Source organism: Pseudophryne corroboree, chromosome 6 (assembly GCF_028390025.1).
Source record: "Pseudophryne corroboree isolate aPseCor3 chromosome 6, aPseCor3.hap2, whole genome shotgun sequence".
NCBI lineage: Eukaryota > Metazoa > Chordata > Amphibia > Anura > Myobatrachidae > Pseudophryne > Pseudophryne corroboree.
The window spans coordinates 194,687,154-194,712,182 of record NC_086449.1 but is presented as its reverse complement, the minus strand read 5'-3'; the positions used below and the strand labels follow the sequence as shown (position 1 = coordinate 194,712,182).

The 25,029-nt window shown below is 47.9% G+C and overlaps 1 long non-coding RNA gene across 2 annotated transcripts in view; it reads left to right on the top strand.

Moving 5' to 3' along the window:
* Positions 1-4,353: 4,353 nt before the first annotated feature.
* LOC134935124 (uncharacterized) overlaps positions 4,354-25,029 on the top strand; it is a 136,989-nt gene continuing 116,313 nt past the window's right edge. The window contains exon 1 of one of the 2 annotated variants that reach the window (XR_010179917.1): positions 4,354-4,523. This is a non-coding gene — a long non-coding RNA (uncharacterized LOC134935124). The remainder of the gene's footprint in view (positions 4,524-25,029) is intronic. The other variant, XR_010179916.1, reaches the window with a different exon arrangement.

The following is a 25,029-nucleotide window of genomic DNA, read 5'->3' as shown; positions in this document are numbered from 1 at the left end:
ATCCCTCTGGAAAACTCTTGCGTGGAATCTGCCGAATGGAATTGCTTCGTAAGAAGCCACCATTTTTCCCAGGACTCTTGTGCATTGATGTAGACACCTTTCCTGGTTTTAGGAGGTTCCTGACAAGTTCGGATAACTCCTTGGCTTTTTCCTCCGGGAGAAAAACCTTTTTCTGAACCGTGTCCAGAATCATCCCTAAGAACAGCAGACGTGTTGTCGGAATTAACTGGGATTTTGGAATATTCAGAATCCACCCGTGCTGCTTTAGCACTTCTTGAGACAGTGCTAGTCCCATCTCTAGCTGTTCTCTGGACCTTGCCCTTATTAGGAGATCGTCCAAGTATGGGATAATTAATACGCCTTTTCTTCGAAGAAGAATCATCATCTCGGCCATTACCTTGGTAAAGACCCGAGGTGCCGTGGACAATCCAAACGGCAGCGTCTGAAACTGATAGTGACAGTTCTGTACGACGAACCTGAGGTACCCCTGGTGTGAGGGGTAAATTGGAACGTGGAGATACGCATCCTTGATGTCCAAGGATACCATAAAGTCCCCTTCTTCCAGGTTCGCTATCACCGCTCTGAGTGACTCCATCTTGAACTTGAACTTTTTTATGTACAGGTTCAAGGATTTCAGATTTAGAATAGGTCTTACCGAGCCATCCGGCTTCGGTACCACAAATAGAGTGGAATAATACCCCTTTCCTTGTTGTAAAAGGGGTACCTTGACTATCACCTGCTGAGAGTACAGCTTGTGAATGGCTTCCAAGACCGTCACCCTGTCGGAGGGGGACGTTGGTAAAGCAGACTTCAGGAAACGGCGAGGTGGAGACGTCTCTAGTTCCAACCTGTAACCCTGAGATATTATCTGCAGGATCCAGGGATCCACCTGCGAGTGAGCCCACTGCGCGCTGAAATTCTTGAGACGACCCCCCACCGCCCCCGAGTCCGCTTGAGAAGCCCCAGCGTCATGCTGAGGCTTTTGTAGAAGCGGGGGAGGGCTTCTGTTCCTGGGAAGGAGCTGCCTGTTGCAGTCTCTTCCCCTTTCCTCTGCCTCGTGGCAGATATGAATATCCCTTTGCTCTCTTGTTTTTAAAGGAACGAAAGGGCTGCGGCTGAAAAGTCGGTGTCTTTTTCTGTTGGGGAGTGACTTGAGGTAAAAAGGTGGATTTCCCGGCTGTAGCCGTGGCCACCAAATCCGATAGACCAACACCAAATAACTCCTCCCCTTTATACGGCAAAACTTCCATATGCCGTTTTGAGTCCGCATCACCTGACCACTGTCGCGTCCATAAACTTCTTCTGGCCGAAATGGACATAGCACTTACCCGTGATGCCAGTGTGCAAATATCCCTCTGTGCATCACGCATATAAAGAAACGCATCCTTTATTTGCTCTAAAGACAGTAAAACATTGTCCCTATCCAGGGTATCAATATTTTCAATCAGGGACTCTGACCAAGCTACCCAAGCACTGCACATCCAGGCTGTCGCTATAGCTGGTCGTAGTATAACACCTGTATGTGTGTATATACTTTTTTGGATATTTTCCATCCTCCTATCTGCTGGATCTTTAAGTGCGGCCGTCTCAGGAGAGGGTAACGCCACTTGTTTTGATAAGCGTGTGAGCGCCTTGTCCACCCTAGGAGGTGTTTCCCAGCGCGCCCTAACCTCTGGCGGGAAAGGGTATAAAGCCAATAACTTCTTTGAAATTAGCAGTTTTTTATCGGGGGCAACCCACGCTTCATCACACACCTCATTTAATTCATCTGATTCAGGAAAAACTATAGGTAGTTTTTTCACACCCCACATAATACCCTGTTTTGTGGTACCTGTAGTATCAGCAATATGTAACGCCTCCTTCATTGCCAAAATCATATAACGTGTGGCCCTACTGGAAAATACGGTTGATTCGTCACCGTCGCCACTGGAATCAGTGCCTGTGTCTGGGTCCGTGTCGACCGACTGAGGTAACGGGCGTTTTACAGCCCCTGACGGTGTTTGAGGCGCCTGGACAGGTGCTGATTGATTGTCCGGCCGTCTCATGTCGTCAAACGACTGCTTTAGCGTGTTGACACTATCCCGTAATTCCATAAATAAAGCCATCCATTTTGGTGTCGACTCCCTAGGGGGTGACATCCCCATATTTGGCAATTGCTCCGCCTCCACACCAATATCGTCCTCATACATGTCGACACACACGTACCGACACACAGCAGACACACAGGGAATGCTCTTAAAGAAGACAGGACCCCACTAGCCCTTTGGGGAGACAGAGGGAGAGTTTGCCAGCACACACCAAAAGCGCTATATATGACAGGGATAGCCTTATAATAAGTGCTCCCTATATAGCTGCTTTAATATATATAATTTTGCCACAATTTTGCCCCCCCCTCTCTTGTTTTACCCTGTTTCTGTAGTGCAGTGCAGGGGAGAGCCTGGGAGCCTTCCTGACCAGCGGAGCTGTGTGAGGAAAATGGCGCTGTGTGCTGAGGAGATAGGCCCCGCCCCTTTTTCGGCGGGCTCGTCTCCCGCTCTTTAACGGATTCTGGCAGGGGTTAAATATCTCCATATAGCCCCCGGAGGCTATATGTGAGGTATTTTATGCCAAAAAATAGGTTTACATTGCTTCCCAGGGCGCCCCCCCCCAGCGCCCTGCACCCTCAGTGACTGCCGTGTGAAGTGTGCTGAGAGCAATGGCGCACAGCTGCAGTGCTGTGCGCTACCTTAAGAAGACTGAGGAGTCTTCTGCCGCCGATTCTGGACCTTCTTCTCTTTTCAGCATCTGCAAGGGGGCCGGCGGCGAGGCTCCGGTGACCATCCAGGCTGTACCTGTGATCGTCCCTCTGGAGCTAATGTCCAGTAGCCAAAGAAGCCAATCCATCCTGCACGCAGGTGAGTTCACTTCTTCTCCCCTAAGTCCCTCGTTGCAGTGATCCTGTTGCCAGCAGGACTCACTATAAAATAAAAAACTTAAGCTAAACTTTTCTAAGCAGCTCTTTAGGAGAGCCACCTAGATTGCACCCTTCTCGGACGGGCACAAAAACCTAACTGAGGCTTGGAGGAGGGTCATAGGGGGAGGAGCCAGTACACACCACCTGATCATAAAGCTTTACTTTTTGTGCCCTGTCTCCTGCGGAGCCGCTATTCCCCATGGTCCTTTCAGGAACCCCAGCATCCACTAGGACGATAGAGAAATGTTATAAAGACATGTATTTTTGACAGGGAAGGTGGGCCCCTCCCAGCTCTGGGCCCCATAGCAGTTGCACTCCCTGCATCTATGGTAGCTACGCCCTTGTGTTTTCAAGTATGCTTTATAGAGACTGCATAATAATTCACATGAATCCTTGCCCAAGTCTAAGCAGTCTACATCCTCTACCATTCACACTGAAAGTGCTCCAGCTCTGTGAGCCAACAATGGTGGTCATTCCGAGTTGTTCGCTAGCTGCTTTTGGTCGCAGCGCGGTGTTTAGGTGAAAAAACTGCATTTCTGCGCTTGCGTACGGGCCGCAGTATGCACGCGCAAAGTACTTTCACACAAAACTATGCAGTTTTACACAAGGCCGAGCGGCACTTTTCAGTCACACTGCTGATCGGTGAGTGATTGACAAGAAAGGGGTGTTTCTGGGTGGTAACTTGGCGTTTTCAGGGAGTGTGCTAAAAAACGCAGGCGTGCCAGGGGAAACGGGGGAGTGGCTGGCCGAACGCAGGGCGTGTTTGTGACGTCAAAGCAGGAACTAAACTGACTGAGGTGATCGCAAGATAGGAGTAGGTCTGGAGCTACTCTGAAACAGCATGAAAATTTTTACGAGCAGTTCTGCTAATCTTTCGCTCGCACTTTTGCTAAGCTAAGATACACGCCAAGAGGGCGGTGGCCTAGCGTGTGCACTGCAGCTAAAAGCAGCTAGCGAGCGAACAACTCGGAATAAGGGCCAATGTGCCCTCATGCTGCTTACCAGTTATTTCCTTCATGCACTGCAGCACAAATGTCTGACCTAAAAGGCATTCGGAAAATAATTTGCAAAGCTGGGTCTGATACTGTATGTTCAGGCTTGCCTACCCTCCCGCATTCAGCGGGAGGCTCCCGATTTTTACATGAGCCTCCCGCTGCCCCGCAAACCTTACCAGCCCTCCCGGATTATAGTGTTCCTCCCTCCATAAAGATCTGGGCTGCGCATGCAGGAGAAGCGTCACGGACGCCCATGCGGGTTTGTGGTGGGTAGCGGTGGCACACTGTGTAGGAGGCAGTGTGAACGGAGGCGAGCTAGGCAGCGGCAGTGTCAGAGGATAATCAGCGGAGCAGCTGTGCAGTATAGTGAAGCAAATGAGCCGGCTCGGCAGCCAGGGCTTTGCTTCACTGTGGCTGGCCCCGCCCACCATAGTCTGAGTAGTCTGCGTGTATCAGGCCAGTTTCCTCTTCCTGCTCCCTTACTGGTCCTCATTGTGACTGCACTGGGCTGCCTGCTCCCACCTCACTGTCTCAGGGTCGGCTCCTGCTCTTCAGGAAGGAGCAGTGAATCAACAGTAAGTGGGTGGTATACTGAGGTGATGTGACATGGGTGAGTGGGGGCTCTCCATATAGTGTAGTATGTGCTGTGTGTGCTGGGGTGAAATGGGGGCTATATATAGTGTAATATGTGCTGTGGGGGCTCTCCATATAGTGCTGTGTGTGTTGGGGTGATATGGGGGAGTGGGGGCTCACTATATAGTGTAGTATGTGCTGTGTGTACTGGGGTGAAATGGGGGCTATATATAGTGTAATATATGCTGTGGGGGCACTCTATATATAGTGTAATATGTGCTGGGGCGATATAGGGGAGTGGGGACTCTCCATATAGTGTAGTATGTGCTGTGTGTACTGGGGTGATATGGGGGAGTGGGGGCTCACTATATAGTGTAATATGTGCTGGGGGAATGTGATATGGGGGAGTGGGAGCTATACATATAGTGAAATATGTGCAGGGGTGATATGGGGGAGTGGGGGCTCAATATAGTGTAATATGTGCTGTGTGTACTGGGGTGAAATGGGGGCTATATATAGTGTAATATATGCTGTGGGGGCACTCTATATATAGTGTAATATGTGCTGGGGCGATATAGGGGAGTGGGGACTCTCCATATAGTGTAGTATGTGCTGTGTGTACTGGGGTGATATGGGGGAGTGGGGGCTCACTATATAGTGTAATATGTGCTGGGGGAATGTGATATGGGGGAGTGGGAGCTATACATATAGTGTAATATGTGCAGGGGTGATATGGGGGAGTGGGGGCTCAATATAGTGTAATATGTGCTGTGTGTACTGGGGTGAAATGGGGGCTATATATAGTGTAATATATGCTGTGGGGGCACTCTATATATAGTGTAATATGTGCTGGGGCGATATAGGGGAGTGGGGACTCTCCATATAGTGTAGTATGTGCTGTGTGTACTGGGGTGAAATGGGGGCTATATATAGTGTAATATATGCTGTGGGGGCACTCTATATATAGTGTAATATGTGCTGGGGCGATATAGGGGAGTGGGGACTCTCCATATAGTGTAGTATGTGCTGTGTGTACTGGGGTGATATGGGGGAGTGGGGGCTCACTATATAGTGTAATATGTGCTGGGGGAATGTGATATGGGGGAGTGGGAGCTATACATATAGTGAAATATGTGCAGGGGTGATATGGGGGAGTGGGGGCTCAATATAGTGTAATATGTGCTGTGTGTACTGGGGTGAAATGGGGGCTATATATAGTGTAATATATGCTGTGGGGGCACTCTATATATAGTGTAATATGTGCTGGGGCGATATAGGGGAGTGGGGACTCTCCATATAGTGTAGTATGTGCTGTGTGTACTGGGGTGATATGGGGGAGTGGGGGCTCACTATATAGTGTAATATGTGCTGGGGGAATGTGATATGGGGGAGTGGGAGCTATACATATAGTGAAATATGTGCAGGGGTGATATGGGGGAGTGGGGGCTCAATCTAGTGTAATATGTGCTGTGTGTACTGGGGTGAAATGGGGGCTATATATAGTGTAATATATGCTGTGGGGGCACTCTATATATAGTGTAATATGTGCTGGGGCGATATAGGGGAGTGGGGACTCTCCATATAGTGTAGTATGTGCTGTGTGTACTGGGGTGATATGGGGGAGTGGGGGCTCACTATATAGTCTAATATGTGCTGGGGGAATGTGATATCGGGGAGTGGGGGCTATACATATAGTGTAAAATGTGCTGGGGTGATATGGGGGAGTGGGGGCTCAATATAGTGTAACATGTGCTGTGTGTGCTGGGGTGAAATGGGGGCTATATATAGTGTAATATGTGCTGTGGGGGCTCTCTATATAGTGTAATATGTGCTGGGGTGATATAGGGGAGTGGGGGCTCGCCATATCGTGTAATATGTGCTGGGGGAATGTGATATGGGGGAGTGGGAGCTATACATATTTTGTAATATGTGCAGGGGTGATATGGGGAAGTGGGGGCTCAATATAGTGTAATATGTGCTGTGTGTGCTGGGGTGAAATGGGGGCTATATGCTGTGTAATATATGCTGTGTGTGCTGGGCTAAATGGGGGCTAAATGGGTGTAATATATGCTGTGGGGGCACTCTATATAGTGTAATATGTGCTGGGGTGATATAGGGGAGTGGGGGCTCGCCATGTAGTGTAATATGTGCTGGGGTGATATAGGGGAGTGGGGACTCTCCATATAGTGTAGTATGTGCTGTGTGTACTGGGGTGATATGGGGGAGTGGGGGGCTCTGTATAGTGTAATTTAGTATGGTGCTGGGTGTAATATGGGGGAGGGGGTTGTGTATTATGTAATATGGTGCTGTGTGTAATATGAGGGGGGGTTGTGTATAACACAATATAACATGGTGCTGTGCAGCGCCGTAACTACAGGTGTGCCTGGCACACAGCGCAGTTACCCTGGGGGTGCAACGGCCAGCGGCTTGTAATAAGTCAAACTGACTCATTACAAGCCGCCTATGCTGTGTGCGCCATGCTGAAGCCGGAGGCAGGGGGGGAGAGCAGCAGCGCCGAAGGCAGGAGAGAAGGAGGAGGGAGGGGGATTGGAGCCGCAGCAGCACTATGTAATTGGTAGTGGCGCCGCTGCAGCAGTCACCTCTCCTTCCGCATTGGCTGCCCGGCGCTGCTGTGAATGCTGGGATGCGCTTCCCTCATCCCAGCGTTAACAGTGGCAGCCAGCCAATGCGGAAGGAGAGGGGACTGCTGCAGTGGCGCCTCTACCAATTACATAGCGCTGCTGCGGCACCAGTCCCCTTCCCTCCTCCTCCTACTCCCCTGCGGCTGCCTGGGATCTGCCAGCACGAGGAGCCTGACTTCCAGCGGGGAAAGATGCTATCTATCTATCTATCTATCCTGTCTGCGGCAATGTGTAAAAAGGGGGACTGTCTGCCGTAATGTGTAAAAAGGGGACGCTGTCTGCCGTAATGTGTAAAAAGGGGACGCTGTCTGCCGTAATGTGTAAAAAGGGGACGCTGTCTGCTGTAATGTGTAAAAAAAGGGGATGCTGTCTGCCGTAATGTGTAAAAGGGCTCTACCTGGTGTAGTGGCACTACTGTGCGGCGTAATTTGAATAATGGAAACTACTGTGCACCGTAGTATGAATTGGTATTATTTTGTGGCCACGCCCCTTCCCCATGAAGCCATGCCCCTATATATTTTTTGCGCGCCTACGGCGCGCACTACCCCTGTCTTGCATAGGGGTGTGTGTGCGTCAACAACGTTTCTTGCACACAGCGCTAAAATGCCTAGTTAAGGCACTGGTGCTGTGTGTACTAGGTGTTATATGGGTGAGTGGGTGCTGTTTATAATATAATATATTATGGCGTTGTCTATATTGGTTGTAATATATGTGTGTGTGTGTGTGTGTGTATGTGTATGTATATATATATATATATATATATATATATATATATATATATATATATATATATATATATATATATATATATACATATATATATATAAATCTACGTACACACAATCCCACACTAGTGTACAGTGTATAGATTTTCTATTTGTCCTTCTCTTGCCACATATGTACACGGTACATTAATATAAAGTGCACCTACAGTATATTATTACTCTTTTTAATTTTTTTTTTGTGCTGCTTTTAGTACTGTAGTTTTAACCTGCCATTGCAGGACACACCCCTGAGTGGCAATAAATATGCCCATAGGTGGAGCTAGACACACCCATGGCACACCCTCAACGGCGCACCGCGGAGACATTCTGGTACCACCTGGAATCTCCCTGAAACTAGTTTTCAAAAGTAGGCAAGTATGCTGTATATCTGAAGATGTGCCTAGGTCTGCAGAACTTGCTTATGTAACATCCCATCAGGACTGTTTTGGTGACTGATATGCTATAGATAGAGCCTATCCTTGTGTATCCTTCCTATAGATTGTGAGCAGGGCCTTCCTACCTCTATGTCTGTCTGTTATTACCCAGTTTGTCTTATCACTATTGATTACAATTGTAAAGTGCATCGGCATATGCTGCGCTATATATAAGAAACTGTAAATAAAATAAAATAAATGCACCAACATTGACTTTAGCTGTATATTAAATGTTGTTGTCTCCACCTCTCGCATCGGGTGGTATTCAGTATGCCGACTGTTGGGATCCTGGCGCTCAGTATACCGGTGCCGGAATCCCGACACCCGGCATACCAACAAGTATTCTCCCTCTTGGGGGTCCACCACCCACCTAGAGGGAAAATAAATAGCGTGGCGCACATCGCGCACCATCGTGCCTGCAGCGTGGCAAGCGCAGCGAGCCCATAAGGGGCTCATTTGCTCTCGCTCAGCTGCCGGCATGCCGGCAGCCAGGATACTGAGGCCGTTATACTGGCCGCCAGGATCCCAGCTGCCGGCGTAACATACTACACCCCCCACATCTGCATTTACATTTTCAGATGGATCCAATACTAATGATGTTGGCTGCTGTGACTGGTTTAAAATCAATGATCAGCAAAATTTCCACTGACAGATCGATGCATGGACCCGCGCATTTGCTGAACGGAACCTGGCATTTGCTGAACGGAACCTCGCATTAGCATTATATAGTAAACCGTGCTTCTGCGGCTGCCTGCAAATACAGCCACTTTGAGTACAACTGAGAATCAGCCCCAAAAGCTAGATAACAGCTAATATTTTCTCATGCATAAATAACAAATCATACAGGATGTTGCATGCAAGTAGGGTGCTGCTACAGTACATCAGATTATGGGGGTCATTCCGAGTTGATCGATTGCTAGCAGTTTTTAGCAGCCGTGCATACGCATAGTCGCCGCCCACTGGGGAGTGTATTTTCGCTTTGCAGAAGTGCGAACGCTTGTGCAGCAGAGCGCCTGCAAAATCTTTTCGTGCAAAACAAGACCAGCCCTGTAGTTACTCTTCGTGTGCGTTGATTCTAACGACGGAGGGACGGCTTTTGACGTCACACACCTGCCCAGCGAACACCCAGCCACACCTGCGTTTTTTCTGCCGCGCCTGCGTTTTACCAAACACTTCCAGAAAACGGTCAGTTGCCACCCAGAAACGCCCACTTCATGTCAATCTTCTTGCCATTGGCTGTGCGTTTGGAATCGTCGCTAGAACCAGTGCAAAACCACAAAGGAGTTTGTAACTGTACGACGCGCATGCACATTGCGGTGCATACGCATGCGCAGATTAGTCATTTTTTTCACTGATCGCTACGCAGCGAACAACGGCAGCTAGCGATCAACTCGGAATGACCCCCTATGAGTTATGTGTGTATGTTTCTTACAGTACCGCTTTACATGGATTGTGTACTTTGTGGAAAGGCCTAAGGGGGTTATTCAGAGTTGGTCGCAGTTTTTGCTGTTTAAGCAAAAACTGCGATCACTAAAATTGCATGCTGGGGGCATCCCAGCACAGGGCAAGGCCGCCCAGCATGTGCGATGCTGCCCACTGATACGATCGCAATTCACTTGCGATCACATCGCAAAAACCTCAAATAGAGGTTGCCCATGTGGGCAGACTGGACCCGAAAATGGCCATGACATGCTTGCGTTTCCTGGTTCATTTCCAACAAACGCCGCATCGCCGCCCCCAGACGCCCAACGCCTGTCAGTCATAATGCGATTGCATCCTTCTGGGATGCGATCGCATAATGATTGGTCGTGCACATGCATTGCAGCCGTGGAGCATGCGCAGTTGGCTGAAAAGAGTCTGTTTGCAAATTTTACACCACTGCGTCCATCTCTGAATAGCCCCCTAAATTAATTGGTTGGGACTGGGCATACTGTGGGGATTTTGTGGAAGGCTCAGCATCTCCACCAAGTTGGCATCTGGCCTAATAACAAACTGTGGAGGGAGCCAACAGGACGAATGTCCCAAGTCTAGGGACTCAGTGGAGTCTAGCGGTGTTCCCAAAATTAAATGGAAGTTGCAAAATGCCTTATCCCATACTTGCCTACTTTTGAAAAAGCATTTCCGGGAGATTGTGAAAGTAACACTCATCAGCGCGGACATGTACTGCTCCATCTGAGAGGCGTGTCATGAAAATGACTTACATCCAAATGTTAATGAGCCCCAAAGTTAGTAAGATCTACTTGTTGAAGAAAAGAAACTGATATTTTTCAGGATTTGTTTGTATATTGTATTTTACAAGACATATACTGTAAGTGGCAACAAGAAACCTTATTTAAAATGCATGTAGCCATAGGGGAACATTAGGGCAGATATATTAACCTGGAGAAGGGATAAAGAAGTGATAAAGCAGTGATAAGCGCAAGGTGATAACGCACCAGCCTGTCAGCTCCTGTCATTTTTCAAATCCGTAATGATTGGCTGGTGCGTTATCACCTTGCACTTATTATTATTTTCTCTAACGTCCTAGTGGATGCTGGGACTCCGTCAGGACCATGGGGAATAGCGGGCTCCGCAGGAGACAGGGCACATCTAAAAAAGCTTTTAGGTCACATGGTGCGTACTGGCTCCTCCCCCTATTACCCTCCTCCAAGCCTCAGTTAGGTTTTTGTGCCCGTCCGAGAGGGTGCAATCTAGGTGGCTCTCCTAAAGAGCTGTTTAGAAAAGTTTTTTTTTTAGGTTTCAATCTCAGTGATTCCTGCTGGCAACAGGATCACTGCATCGAGGGACTTAGGGGAGAGATTTCCAACTCACCTGCGTGCAGGATGGATTGGAGTCTTAGGCTACTGGACACTTAGCTCCAGAGGGAGTCGGAACACAGGTCAGCCTGGGGTTCGTCCCGGAGCCGCGCCGCCGATCCCCCTTACAGACGCTGAAGAGACGGCAGAACGGAGGTCCGGAAAGCAGGCGGCAGAAGACTCCTCAGTCTTCTTGAAGGTAGCGCACAGCACGGCAGCTGTGCGCCATTGTTGTCACACGGCTCACTGACTCAGTCACGGAGGGTGCAGGGCGCTGCTGGGGGCGCCCTGGGCAGCAATATAATTACCTTTAGTGGCAAAATAAATACATCACATATAGCCATTAAGGCTATATGTATGTATTTTAACCCAGGCCAGTTTCTTAAAAACCGGGGAAAAGCCAGCCGAAAAAGGGGCGGAGCTTATTCTCCTCAGCACTCAGCGCCATTTTCCTGCTCGGCTCCGCTGGTGAGGAAGGCTCCCAGGTCTCTCCCCTGCACTGCACTACAGAAACAGGGTAACAAAGAGAAGGGGGGCATAAATTGGCGATATTTATATATTAAGAGCGCATATATAGTAAACAACACCTTCTAGGGTTGTTTATATACATTTATAGCGCTTTTGGTGTGTGCTGGCAAACTCTCCCTCTGTCTCCCCAAAGGGCTAGGGGGTCCTGTCTTCGATTAGAGCATTCCCTGTGTGGCTGCTGTGTGGCGGTACGTGTGTGTCGACATGTATGAGGACGATGTTGGTGTGGAGGCAGAGCAATTGCCGATGATGGTAATGTCACCCCCTAGGGAGTCGACACCGGAATGGATGGCTTTAGTTATGGAATTACGTGATAATGTCAGCACATTACAAAAGTCAGTTGACGAAATAAGACGCCCGGCAAACCAGTTAGTACCGGTTCAGGCGTCTCAGACACCGTCAGGGGCTGTAAAACGTCCTTTACCTCAGTCAGTCGACACGGGTACCGACACAGATGAATCTAGTGTCGACGGTGAAGAAACAAACGTATTTTCCAATAGGGCCACACGTTATATGATCACGGCAATGAAGGAGGCTTTGCAGATCTCTGATACTGCTGGTACCTCAAAAAGGGGTATTATGTGGGGGGTGAAAAAACTACCTGTATTTTTTCCAGAATCAGAGGAATTGAATGACGTGTGTGATGAAGCGTGGGTTAACCCCGATAGAAAACTGCTAATTTCCAAGAAGTTATTGGCATTATACCCTTTCCCACCAGAGGTTAGGGCGCGCTGGGAAACACCCCCTAGGGTGGATAAGGCGCTCACACGTTTATCAAAGCAAGTGGCGTTGCCGTCTCCTGATACGGCCGCCCTCAAGGATCCAGCAGATAGGAGGCTGGAAACTACACTGAAGAGTATATACACACATACTGGTGTTATACTGCGACCGGCAATAGCCTCAGCCTGGATGTGCAGTGCTGGGGTAGTGTGGTTGGATTCTCTGACTGAAAATATTGATACCCTGGATAGGGACAGTATTTTATTGACTCTAGAGCAATTAAAGGATGCTTTCCTTTATATGCGAGATGCTCAGAGGGATGTTTGTACTCTAGCATCAAGAGTAAGCGCGATGTCCATATCTGCCAGAAGAAGTTTATGGACGCGACAGTGGTCAGGTGATGCGGATTCCAAGAGGCATATGGAAGTATTGCCATATAAAGGAGAGGAATTGTTTGGGGTCGGTCTTTCGGACCTGGTGGCCACGGCAACTGCCGGCAAATCCACTTTTTTACCTCAGACCCCCTCCCAACAGAAAAAGACACCGTCTTTTCAGCCGCAGTCCTTTCGCTCCTATAAAAAGCGACCAAAAGGACAGTCTTATCTGCCGCGAGGCAGAGGAAAGGGTAAGAAAGGGCAGCAAGCAGCCCCTGCCCAGGAACAGAAGCCCGCCCCGGCTTCTACAAAGCCATCAGCATGACGCTGGGGCTTTACAAGCGGACTCAGGAACGGTGGGGGGTCGACTCAAGATTTTCAGCAATCAATGGGTTCACTCACAAGTGGACCCGTGGGTCCTGCAGATAGTATCTCAGGGTTACATGCTGGAGTTCGAAAGGTCTCCCCCTCGCCGGTTCCTAAAGTCTGCTTTACCAACGTCTCCCTCAGAAAGGACGTCGGTTTTGGAAGCCATTCACAAGCTGTATTCTCAGCAGGTGATAGTCAAGGTACCCCTCCTACAACAGGGAAAGGGGTATTATTCCACACTATTTGTGGTACCGAAACCGGACGGTTCGGTAAGGCCTATTCTAAATCTGAAATCCTTGAACCTGTACATAAAGAAATTCAAGTTCAAGATGGAGTCACTCAGAGCAGTGATAGCGAATCTGGAAGAAGGAGACTTCATGGTGTCCTTGGACATAAAAGATGCTTATCTACATGTCCCGATTTACCCCTCACACCAAGGGTATCTCAGGTTCGTGATACAAGACTGTCATTATCAGTTTCAAACGCTGCCGTTTGGGTTGTCCACGGCCCCTCGGGTCTTTACCAAGGTAATGACCGAAATGATGGTTCTTCTACGAAGAAAAGGCGTATTAATTATCCCTTACTTGGACGATCTCCTGATAAGGGCAAAGTCCAGAGAACAGCTGGAAGTCGGTGTAGCGCTAACACAAGTAGTGCTTCAGCAACACGGGTGGATTCTAAATCTTCCAAAATCTCAATTGACCCCGACAACACATCTGCTGTTCCTGGGCATGATTCTGGACACGGTTCAGAAAAAGGTATTTCTCCCGGAAGAGAAAGCAAGGGAGTTATCCGAACTTGTCAAGAACCTCCTAAAACCAGGAACTGTGTCAGTACATCAATGCACAAGAGTCCTGGGAAAGATGGTGGCTTCGTACGAAGCGATTCCATTCGGCAGATTCCATGCACGAACATTTCAGTGGGATCTGCTGGACAAATGGTCCGGATCGCATCTGCACATGCATCAGCGGATAACACTGTCACCGAGAACAAGGTTGTCTCTCCTGTGGTGGTTGCAGACTGCCCATCTGTTAGTGGGCCGCAGATTCGGCATACAGGACTGGGTCCTGGTGACTACGGATGCCAGTCTACGAGGTTGGGGAGCAGTCACAAAGGGAAGAAACTTCCAGGGCGTGTGGTCAAACCTGGAGACGTCTCTTCACATAAATATACTGGAGCTAAGAGCGATCTACAATGCTCTAAGCCTGGCAAAATCGCTGCTTCAGGGTCAGCCGGTGTTGATCCAGTCCGACAACATCACGGCAGTCGCCCACGTAAACCGACAAGGCGGCACGAGAAGCAGGAGTGCAATGGCAGAAGCTGCAAGGATTCTGCGCTGGGCGGAGAATCATGTCGTAGCACTGTCAGCAGTGTTCATCCCGGGAGTGGACAACTGGGAAGCAGATTTCCTCAGCAGACACGACCTTCACCCGGGAGAGTGGGGACTTCATCCAGAAGTTTTCCACATGATTGTGAACCGTTGGGAAAAACCAAAGGTGGACATGATGGCGTCTCGCCTCAACAAAAAATTGGACAGGTATTGCGCCAGGTCAAGAGACCCTCAGGCAATAGCTGTGGACGCTCTGGTAACACCGTGGGTGTACCAGTCAGTGTACGTGTTCCCTCCTCTGCCTCTCATACCAAAGGTACTGAGAATTATACGGAAAAGAGGAGTAAGAACAATACTGGTAGCTCCGGACGGGCCAAGAAGAACTTGGTATCCGGAACTTCAAGAGATGCTCACGGAGGATCCGTGGCCTCTACCTCTAAGAAGGGATCTGCTTCAGCAGGGACCTTGTATGTTCCAAGACTTACCGCGGCTGCGTTTGACGGCATGGCGGTTGAACGCCGGATTCTAAAAGAGAAGGGCATTCCTGAGGAAGTTATTCCTACTTTAATTAAAGCCAGGAAAGAAGTGACCGCACAACATTATCACCGCATTTGGAGAAAATATGTTGCGTGGTGTGAGGCCAAGAAGGCTCCAACGGAAGAATTTCAATTGGGTCGATTCTTACATTTCCTGCAAGCAGGATTGTCTATGGGCCTCAAATTGGGGTCCATTAAAGTTCAAATTTCGGCCTTATCAATTTTCTTCCAGAAGGAATTGGCGTCAGTGCCTGAAGTACAAACTTTTGTCAAAGGTGTACTACATATACAACCCCCAATAGTGCCTCCAGTGGCACCGTGGGATTTGAACGTGGTTCTAAATTTTCTCAAATCTCATTGGTTTGAGCCTTTAAAATCGGTAGATTTAAAATACCTTACATGGAAGGTAACCATGCTGTTGGCCCTGGCTTCAGCCAGGAGAGTTTCGGAGTTGGCAGCTTTGTCATACAAAAGCCCATATCTGATATTCCATTCGGACAGGGCAGAATTGAGGACACGTCCTCAATTTCTCCCTAAGGTGGTTTCGGCATTTCACTTGAACCAGCCTATTGTGGTGCCTGCGGCTACTAGCGACTTGGAGGACTCCAAGTTACTGGACGTTGTCAGAGCATTAAAAATATATATTTCAAGGACAGCTGGAGTCAGAAAATCTGACTCGTTGTTTACATTGTATGCACCCAACAAGTTGGGTGCTCCTGCGTCTAAACAGACGATTGCACGTTGGATATGTAGTACAATCCAACTTGCACATTCTGTGGCAGGCCTGCCACAGCCTAAATCTGTAAAGGCCCATTCCACAAGGAAAGTGGGCTCATCCTGGGCGGCTGCCCGAGGAGTCTCGGCATTACAACTTTGCCGAGCAGCTACGTGGTCAGGGGAGAACACGTTTGTAAAATTTTACAAATTTGATACTCTGGCTAAAGAGGACCTGGAGTTCTCTCATTCGGTGCTGCAGAGTCATCCGCACTCTCCCGCCCGTTTGGGAGCTTTGGTATAATCCCCATGGTCCTGACGGAGTCCCAGCATCCACTAGGACGTTAGAGAAAATAAGAATTTACTTACCGATAATTCTATTTCTCATAGTCCGTAGTGGATGCTGGGCGCCCATCCCAAGTGCGGATTGTCTGCAATGCTTGTACATAGTTATTGTTACAAAAATCGGGTTATTACTGTTGTTGTGAGCCATCTGTTCAGAGGCTACTTCGTTTGTGTTATCATACTGTTAACTGGGTTCAGATCACAAGTTGTACGGTGTGATTGGTGTGGCTGGTATGAGTCTTACCCGGGATTCAAGATCCTTCCTTATTGTGTACGCTCGTCCGGGCACAGTACCTAACTGAGGCTTGGAGGAGGGTCATAGGGGGAGGAGCCAGTACGCACCATGTGACCTAAAAGCTTTTTTAGATGTGCCCTGTCTCCTGCGGAGCCCGCTATTCCCCATGGTCCTGACGGAGTCCCAGCATCCACTACGGACTATGAGAAATAGAATTATCGGTAAGTAAATTCTTCTTCTTCTTATTATTATTATTATTATTACATTTTATTTATAGGGCGCCACAAGTGTTTTGCGGCGCCGTACAAAGGACAGTACAGGGAGACAAAACTTAGCATTACAGTAAATAAATAACAAAAATGGAGTACAGGTAACAAAGAGCACCACAATTCTCAAAACATAATACAGCTTAGATGTAAGTAGCGAGGGAGTAATCATCGTACTACTTGGTGCTGGCAGCTATAGATGGAGATGAGCCTTTACCAGCGGGAGAAAAAGCGGGTAAAGATAGTCGCTGAGTAGGAGAGAGCTGCGAGTGAAATGTGTCGAGAAGAGGGCTTTGACAACAGGAGGAAAGATGGCCTTGCTCTGAAGAGCTAACAATCTAGTGGGAAGGGGCGACAGACAGATGACATGAGGTGCAAGCAAGCGGGAGGTAGCCTGATGGCAGTACGTAAGCAAAGCCGAGATGTTCAAGACATGAGGCAGGGGGATGGAGGAGCAGCCTTAGGACTAGGTTATGTATTGGAGGGGTACGCTTTAATGAATAGGTGAGTTTTCAGTGCCCGTTTGAAGCTTTGCAAGGTTGGGGAGAGTCTAATGGAGCGGGGGAGCGCATTCCACTGAAGGGGTGCAGCACGGGCAAAATCTTGAACTCGTGCATGGGAACCAGTGACCATTTTTTTTTTATGCCAATGAGGGGGGACGCATTTTTCAATCTCGCACTGGGAAATTGTGAGTTAGGGACATTGGTACTAAGCATACCTCGCAACATGACCCTCTCCAGGAGGGACAGAATGTTCTGCTCCTGGACTTCCCTCTTGCTGTATGATTGCCACCACCTGTGGAGAAACACCTTTCTTATCAAGTAACTAGTTCAACACAGATGATGGTAATCATACATTAAGAGAAAAGTCCAGAAGCAGAGCATTGTGTCCCTCCTGGAGAGGGTCATGTTGGGAGGTATGGTACTATTTCAGGGAGTCAAAGGACCTAATTCAGACCTGATTGCAGCAGCAAATTTGTTAGCTAAGGGGCAAAACCATGTGCACTGCAGGGGTGGCAGATATAACATGTGCAGAGAGAGTTAGATTTGGGTGGGGTATGTTCAAACTGAAATCTAAATTGCAGTGTAAAAATAAAGCAGCCAGCATTTACCCTGCACAGAAACAATATAACCCACCCAAATCTAACTCTCTCGGCACATGTTATATCTGCCCCACCTGCAGTGCATGTGGGGCCTAATTCAGACCTGATCGTTCGCTAGGGGTTTTTTGCACTGCTGCGAGCATATAGTCGCTGCCTATAGGGGAGTGTATTTTTGCTTTGCAAGTATGCGATCTCATGTGCCGCCGAGCGGTTCTGAGTAGCCCAGGACTTACTCAGCCGCTACGATCACTTCAGCCTGTCCGGGGCCGGAATTGACATCAGACACCCGCCCTGCAAACGCCTGGACATGCCTGCGTTTTTCCTATCACTCCCAGAAAATGGTCAGTCGACACCCAGAAACGCCTTCTTCCTGTCAATCTCCTTGCGATTGGCTGTGCGAATGGATTCTTCGTACAATCCATCGCCCAGCAATGATCCGCTTTGTAGCCGTATGATGCGGCTACGCATTGCGGTGCATACGCATGCGCAGTTCTGACCTGATCGCAGCGCAGCGAAAAATCCTAGCGTGCGATCAGGTCTGAATGACCCCCATGGTCAGGGCTGTCTTTTTGTATGGGCTCAATGGGCAGTTGCCCAAGGGCCCAGGAGTATAAGGGCCCTTGGCTGATAGCTGAGCGTCCCATTTTTCCAGAGGTACCAGTTTTTTGAAAATCGGCCCTGGGGAACCGGAGATATCTGACTTCAAAGCAGTGGTCCCCATCTGAGCCTGTTAATTGCTCTGCTCAGCAAGATATCTCTGGTTCTGCCAGACATAGAGTTTTTCTGAGGATGTAATCCAGAAGCTGGGACTCTCCCCTTTCGGTGGACACTGGCAGCTTGTCTTTACTATGCCCAGAACCAGAGATAGCAGCCTTCCAGCAGCTGATCCCTGCGCCAGCTCCACATGCCTGGTATGCAGTTTTAGATTTACGTTGGTGTATTGCTCTGGCTCCTGAACTCTGATACCTAAGTCCCCAGTACCTCCTGAAAGGTAGGACTCTAGATTTTTTTAGCCCATTGAAAGCTAAGAAATGTATTTCCAGGAAATCTGCAGTCAAGCAAGCCTCCCTCCCACTGGAAAATGATGAATATTAAGACCACTCCACTAACCACCCCTCCCGTGAGTATTAAACACCCCCTACCACCCTGGAAGTCATGTACTGGGGCCCCTTCATTCAGACCCTTCATTCATTCTACAGTTTGTTGTTCTCCCTCCCGCCCCATCTCCCACCATCTGTACAGTGAAGGAGTAATTAGCAGAAATTACTCCTCCAGGTTCTACATGCTGAGCGGAAGATAGAACCCCTACTGACCACGGGGCATCAAAGCTGCCGCTGATAGCTCCCCACACACCCTACCGCTTTAGGATGGGTAGGGGCCCCAGTGCATTGCTTTGCCCAGGGGCCTAGACTGCTGTTAAAACGGCCCTGCCCATGGTTTTGCCCATTAGTTAACAAATTTGCTGCTGCGATCAGGTCTGAATTAGGCCCAGAATGCGGGAGGGTAGGCAACTATGCCTTATCCATTCTGGGTGACTGGACCTTTTCCTTTTGGTCCCATAATATTTTGTTCTCCCCACACTGATTTTACCTGAGCAGCAGGGGAAAGTGATTATAATACTGTACTACAAGAGCTTACACTGGCCCAGGTCTCTTCTCTTATTGACGCCTTCTTTCTTCCTTCTAGCACCTTTCGTGGCAACTCTAGCAAAATGCTGGCCGTGAGCTGCTACTGACTCACCACCTCGGCCTCCCATTGGACAGGCTTTAATCCTGCATTCTGCAGTAATCATGGAGAAATTTGATAAGTTGCCTTTGTGCCCAGTTTGCACAGCGTCATATCCACTCCCCCGTCTATTTTGTATTTTGTGCCAGATAAATGAGTATTCCTTGCACTGGCACAAGCAGACAGTTCTTTTTCCCACTCTATAGGGCTGCTTGCAATCTGCAGTAATTACAGCTTTATACCTTTCTCACTCACTTACCATCTGCTGCATAGTACACAGGCCTCAGTGTGATGGCAGGGATAGGCAAGCGTGCCTGGAACTGAGGATCACTCTCTTCTATATGAATAAACTCCCCAAATATTATTACATCTTATTTACATATGTATTTCCTAGCCAAAATATCTCATGCAATATCTTCCAAAAAATCCACAGTTCCCTCCTGATATACTGAGCCAATACGCCCTCCTTTTATCACTGGTTATAACACGAGAACTGCACTCACAGGAGCTGATTCTCTGTGGCACTGATCTCTGCTCACGGGTGCAAATGGGGAGTCATCTTGACGTATGGCGGGCCTATTCTGAGTCGGACGGAGCATGCCTGGATCTGTCTTTCTGCTCAGCGGCAGCAGTCTCACTGCAAAGACCGCAGCCCAGGGTTGTCACATCATTAGGCCTCATCCCCACAGTGGGAAAAAATATATATATTTTTGCAGGTCCATGGGCTATAATGATGCAATTAACATAGAATTTAACGGCAGAGAAGAACCATTTGGCCCAACTAGTCTGCCCTTAACACATGCACACACTTACACACTAGGGTTAATTTTTTGTTTTTGTCAGTAGCCAATTCACCTACCAGTATATTTTTGAAATGTGAGGGGAAACACGAGTACCCGAAGGAAACCCACGCAAGCACCAGGAGTATATACAAAACCCACACAGTTAGGGACACAGAGGGAATCGAACCCATGACCTCAGTGCTGTGAGGCAGTAATGCTAACCATTACACCATCCATAATGTCACGTCATTTAGCGCCAGCCCCTCAATATGGCACCACCATAACGGTGGTTATCTCCCCATCTTGCCCCCTTCACTAGGAAGTGGGCAGGATGCGGGAGATATATCTACTCTTGCAGGGGGAATGGGGGGCAACCCAAAAAAAATTCCGGTAGAGTAGGCAAGTATGAATATATGAGTGGTCCCTGAGGAAACCCTGCATTACATGACTGACTAATTGTCAGATTTTAAATGCATTACATTGGGAACCACTTTGTTTGGGTTCCAGAACATTGGCACACTGACACCCAGAGTTTCAAAGCAATAGCCATTTTGACTTTTGCGCAGTGGAGCAATGTTTTTTTTCTGTACTGCGCCTGCAGCAGTCGTACTGAGAACGTGCGGCGGTTGATTACTGGCAGCGGTTGAAGTTAAGATTTATACTTGAAGTGAGTAACAGGTAGTGAGCATTTGTGGGAGGTGATGGGGGGGTTACTTGTCAAACGCAGGCGTGTTGTGAGCATTTAAGGGACGTGTCACAGACAGAATCACAATGGGGGCCAGGAACAATGACATACTGACACACATGGTCCCAACTAAGAAAAGGTAGAACATCACTGCTTTAATGGATCAGCTTTCACTACTCTGAAACACTTGTGGAACAGAATCAGAGATGGACACTTTGCAAAAACTGCTGCATCTTTGTACACGATAATATGCTACTACCGCAGGAGGCGTCTTGTGTAAAAAGACACCTTCGGCCGGCTTCCGTGCACTGCCAAAGACGCAGCATCAGATCATCTGTGATAGATCTGGACCCCCACCCCACATTTTGTTGAATGCTAACCCTCTGTGCCCCAAGTGACTGCAGGCTGTCAATCACCTGACATCTGCAGCCAAACTGCACCCGATGACGCAGTTCAACAAACATTGGAGATGTTCGTAAACCATTGGTCTTGCGTACATCTCTGAATTAGGCCCCATGTCTGGAGATTGCAGGCAACAAGGTTCTCTGGGAGTTGGAGGCTGAAAAAAAAAATCTATTTTAAGCAGCCTTACCAAACACCGGCATGATGTCAGTCCTTGGTATGCTAGCTAGCTGAAGTTATGGCAAGGAAGAAACTCAGACAGAAAGCAGTAACCCAGTAGTGGATGAAATCCCGTTCAAACATATGCTAATGGCGCAGCTGCTGGGATTTGTACAGGGAGAGACGCCCACTCTCTGTGTCTTTGGGACATGTACTAAGCAGTAATAAAAGTGGAGAAGTGAGCTAGTGGAGAAATTGCCCATGGCAACCAATCTGCATTGATGTAACATTTATAATTTGCATACTATAAAAGTATACAGAGCACCTGATTGGTTCTTCACTGGCTTCAGGGGCGGATTGGCCATAGGGCTCACCAGGAAGATTCCTGGTAGGCTGACATGCCAGTGGTACCTGTTTTGTGTGTTGTCATATGGCCACACACCCCACATGACAAACATCCCCCCGCACTCAGTACATTGCATTGTCCCTATTAATTCTGCTATTCCATCTCTGCCATCCAGTGATGCTGCCATGGCTACACTGTATGTTTTACCTCTTGTGCTGCCCATGTTGGGCCACTTCTATCAAAATTTTACAGGTCCACTTTTAATTCCCAATCTGCCCCCGGTCTGCAGTTAATGACGCAAGGAAGGCCACAGTGGCGTACAATCCAGCCCTATGTTGAGGGATCCCACCCCGCTCAACAGACCCCACCCCAAACCCTGTTAGGGCTGCTTCTATACATTTCCCAGGCTGGCTTTCCATCCTAATCTGCCCCTGGCTGGCTCACTTCTCCACTTGTATCACTGTTTAGTACACGTCCCCTAATCTGCTGCTTGCGTACAAAGATGCACTATTGCCAATATCGGTCGCGCATCGCTCTCACCATCGAACTTCTGAGCAAACCTAGTGATGTGATATAACCAATGTATATTCAGTATGACATAATATTTCTGCCCTCTTTTGTTTGCTTGCTGTCAAATACCGACTGTCGTTTCCCACAGTAAAATGCGCTGTAAGTGGTGGTACTGCCATTCCTGAGCATCCACCATTCAGAGATGAAATAGTTAACCATCTTACAATAACATCACCCTCCCCTCGTTCACTTTCCATTGCCCAAACTATCTCAGTTTTCATCTGTTTTAGCTCTGATGTAAAGCTGTCGTTTTATTGCTTGGTAAATTAAAGCTGCCATAAATTGATTGAACTAAATTAATTGGAGAGTTGTCGGCGAGCGAGGCCGAGATCTGTGCTGCTGGCACAGCGTCTTACCAGGATTTTAATCACAACAAGAGGCAACAAATCTTTCTGCGCGGATACAGAACACTGCTTCATGCTTGAATTTCAGATTGTTATAGGCGCTAATAATCCCAGTGACTGGGAAAGAGTTAATTTAACTTAACTTAATTTGAGGACCAACTATCATAAAAAAAAAATATTAACTAAACTGTTTCGTAAACACAGGACATTATTGATGAAAGATGTCATGGTTTTCCAAATGCTGTTTCATTGTATAAGAACAGCAGGGTGGTTTCTTAACTATTGATTTACAAGACTGTTCTGTTATATTGGAAAGCAGTGTGAATAATTTACCCAACCATGCATTAGACTTCCATGTTCCTGCAGATAGCATTCAGCATCAATCAAAATAGTTATAGATTAAATAATGCTTTTCTCAGCAAAACTAGCATCTGTGTTTTAATAAGCCCCAAACTGTGCGATAAAGTACATACAGTAGGCACTCTGAACACAATAAACCTGGAGGTGAGATTTACAGGTTATTGTGCAGGTATAGGTGTAAGCCGTGCTCATTTGGCTTGATGGGTCCCGATGTAGCTGTGGCTTATGCTATTGCTGTTCAGTACTTTGCACATGTGCAGTACGGGTCTGCGGCGCCGGACACAGAGCGTCAGCAGACTGTCAGTGATAGAAGGGGCAGCAACGGCTTCTATTTCCCAAAACAGACGCATGTCGCTGCCGCTGTGCGGAGTGACAAGGCCAGGATCTCCGTCAGAAGACAGAGATTTATGGCCTCCTTGTGGGATCTAAAGTGGTTGGCTGGTGTGACCCCATGGATGGTGATCAGCACGTATCACTTATGCAAGCACGTACAGAGCCGGATTAAGGTGACAGGGGGCCCGGGGCACTCCAGACAGTGGGGCCCCTAATAAAGATATAAGCAGATTAATATATATAGGTACCCTATAGAAAGGACTCAGGCAGCTCTCAGTGGACTATATATATATATATATATATATATATATATATATATATATATATATATATATATATATATATATATATATATATATATATATATATATATATATATTGGTGCTAGAAACAAGACAAGGAGAGCGCACCGGTAAACGTAAAATCATTTACTTGGTATAAAAAAGAGTAATATCCACATACATAGCAGTAAGAGTATCCAAACTCAGCGAGGTCCACACGATCTCTGGAACAGCGCTCACCGAGCTGAAAACTGTCTCGTCGGCTCCGGACCCGGCGGGTGACGTCACAACGTCCTCAGCAGTTAGCCACGCGTGGCTAACTGCTGAGGACGTTGTGACGTCACCCGCCGGGTCCGGAGCCGACGAGACAGTTTTCAGCTCGGTGAGCGCTGTTCCAGAGATCGTGTGGACCTCGCTGAGTTTGGATACTCTTACTGCTATGTATGTGGATATTACTCTTTTTTTATACCAAGTAAATGATTTTACGTTTACCGGTGCGCTCTCCTTGTCTTGTTTCTAGCACCAATACCTTTGCTCCCTGGCTGGGAGTGGGATTGAGCAGCACAGAATTAACGTTTAATAAAGACTCTGGATACATGGACTTGCAGCGCAGGAATTGAATCCTGTTTCCATATATATATATATATATATATATATATATATATATATATATATATATATATATATATATATATATATATATATATATATATATCTATATATCTATATATATATCTATATCGGATCGGTAAGAGATCCGATCTGTGGAAGGTGGTGGGGGGCTGGGGGCCCTTTTAGAAAGGGGGGCCGGGGTACTTACCCCCAGGGTCCCCCCCTTATTCTGGCTCTGAGCACGTATCACTAATGCAAGCAGGAGACGTGACATGTAAAAGGCTCATGGGGGAAGGGGGAGATGACCATCTGCTCACAACCCAGACAATTATGGTAACTTAATAGTGCTCATTTTTCTGTGCACTCTATAGGGTGCAAGGGAAAATTGGCAGTGTTTTTATGAGGGGTGTCGGTGTTTCAACTGTCCGATTTGGAATTCCCCCCATATAGGATAATTCAGTTTGGTGTAATTAGTGGAGATTTTTGTTCACGTGTGCATAGCGCCCCATTTCACGTATTGTGGTCAAATAATCACTCCACGGAACAAGGGTGTTTTAAGAGAGGAGGGGACCAGCATGCAGCCTCCATTACGGGCCTGCTCCTCTCGGGCAGCTAGTAGACACTGGCATAATGCCAGAGTCTACTGCGCATATGCAGGTCTCCGGGAACATGACCCCTGCAGCGTCCATTTTCAAGTGATTTGTACCCGCACTGCAGGGCCACCGCCGGAGGGGTAAGTATACTATATGGGTGCA